This window comes from Oratosquilla oratoria, unplaced genomic scaffold, assembly GCF_046742065.1.
Source record: "Oratosquilla oratoria isolate Oo_2021 unplaced genomic scaffold, ASM4674206v1 SCAFFOLD194, whole genome shotgun sequence".
Lineage (NCBI taxonomy): Eukaryota > Metazoa > Arthropoda > Malacostraca > Stomatopoda > Squillidae > Oratosquilla > Oratosquilla oratoria.
The window spans coordinates 12,067-14,555 of NW_027467547.1; positions in this window are offsets into that span (position 1 = coordinate 12,067).

Sequence of the window (2,489 nt, forward strand, 5' to 3'; positions counted from 1 at the left end):
CGTATTCTTATTAGAGAACGATCACAGACAGAATTGTACTCTAAGTATTACACTCTCATAGCTAATGTATATACGCAAAGTGTTTGTGAAGTACACTCCCTTAAACCCCTTTTTCCATATCTGTTATCGGAATCATTTTTGGCATCAGATTCAAAACTTAATAATAATAATAACTATCTACCTACTATATCTGCACTATATCATTTAACTCACATATTGACATTTGTTTTCATTAATCTTACAGAACGTGTTCATACCTGTTATCGGAATCATTTTTGGCATCAGATTAAAATTTTAGCTGCGCACAAAGAGAACGAGACGGCTATGTGTTCGTATCTATGGGTAAACTACTAACCTCCCTGTTGTATTATTTCGTAAAACTTCATTTCGCTTCTCAACAGAGCCCCTAGCTGCTACAATCTCTCCCTAAACTATTTCTCTAGTGGAATCCTGAACTGAAAGTTGGGAATTTTTCCTATTACTCTTAAAATTAATGGCCTTAGCTTACGCCTCTGTCCGAACGTTTAGTGACGTCACGGGTGGGCGGAGCTACGGTGCCCGCGCTATGTTCGAGAACATTCTAATGTCGCGTCGAAACTCAGTTTAACCAAAATCAGCTGAAATATATTTGTAGCTATCTCCTATTGTATGTTCTTCTTCAATGATTATAGTAAGGCTCTTTGCCAACACATCTTGATAGGCAGACATAGAATAGAATAAATTCATGGTCTATTAAGGCTCTATTTTCTACTTTGCTTCTTGGTTGAGTAAAACCGTTACGACGTCCATAATACCCAGTCTCTCAAATCAACACTCAAATAAATAAATAGATAAATAAAACGAAATTCCAAAAATAATATCCCTTCAAAATTCCTGTCCTTACATGGCTCTACGCCCCTCTGAAAGAAAAATTCCGCAACATCACGTGAAGGATTCTATTTGGTGTGGTCCAAATCCCCCTGCAAAAGAAAAAAAAATCCATCCTGCATCAGAGAGCGATTATCCTTTTGATAGCTTGACGAGGCACTCTCTCCTCAGCACACTCGTAGGTGTACGAATCTCAGGTGACCCGGGGGTACACCAATTTACTGTGGATGTCTCCGTGGACTTTTCCATCAGTCCTTCTTATTGGCTGGATTCCCCAATTGACCTCTTACATACTACTTGACTGGACATGCATAGCCGCTACGACCGAGCTAAGCCACGACTCTCTCTTGTGGATTCGCCCCATGGGTGGCACACTACTTCCCCTTCTGTGGGCTCACCTCTGGGCAATCGGCGATTGTCCACCAGGTCCTGAAGTCCTACACCCCTGTCAAGCGGGCAATTGTGAATTGAGTTGGGTTCATGATCCCAACTCGAGCTAAAGAATTTCCCCATTTTCCAATACTACTCCGAATGAAAGTGCTCGCTAACCATCGTTTGTAGTCCCTCTCCTAGGCTAATATTGACTTCTTTATCCCCCCCCCTAAGTTGACATTTAGTTCCTTCACCTGGCTGTTGCTGAAATTTCCTTTTACAACATATGAAATATATGCATCCTTAATCCTAGGACATCTCAACCTTACACATGTATAAAAGTATAGGTGGGTTACATTTAAGCCTTATGGTCCAATATATAGGAACATTGAGGGCATCTTTGCATTAATTTGCACGAGCATTCGTTTTTCTTTGGACATATACTGGCACGATATGATCCCTACATTTCCTATTGCAGTTAACTACTGTCATCTTAGCACCTTAAATCACTAGATATGGCGCCAACTGGGCGGATTGTTCCAATTGATTCTCTTCAGTATTCTTCGATGAGCCGTCTTCAATGTTCTTCAATGTTCGATGCATCCGCTCCACCATTCCATTCGCTTGGGGATGGTATGGGGTAGTGTAGAGCAGGGTGATTTGCTGTTCTCCACACAACTTCTTGTAAGCCGTGTTGGTGAATTCTGCTCCATTATCTGTTATGATGCTCTCTGGGGTGCCGTAATCTGCGAAGAACTGGGTTAGGGAGTGTAGTATGTGTTGGTGGTGTTTTGTTCTCAATGGGAAGAACCTAACGAACCTACTGTAGTGATCGATTATTGTCATAATATACCTATACCTCTGCGTCCCGGACACCATATCTGTTAGGTCTATGCCTATTCTCTCCATTGCCTTTGTAGCAAGGGGAACCTCTTTGTATTGCTGTGACAACCCTTGTGTACCCTTGAACCTCTGACAAGTAATGCATTTCTTTACAAAATTACATACATCTACCTTTAAATTTGGCCAATAGAACAGCTCCTCCTGGGTTAGATTCCCATTCATGTCTATCTTCCATCCTCGCTCTCGTCTCTTCTTCCTCTCCCGAATTAGATTCCCATTCCGTTTTATTGTTCATTTTTACCTGACTGCCTTTAATTATGTGTAGTTCCACCTTAACACGTCACTTCCCCACACAATCTCATCCGCTATTTCTATACTCTTAGTGACTGCCGAGGATCTATTCTGTC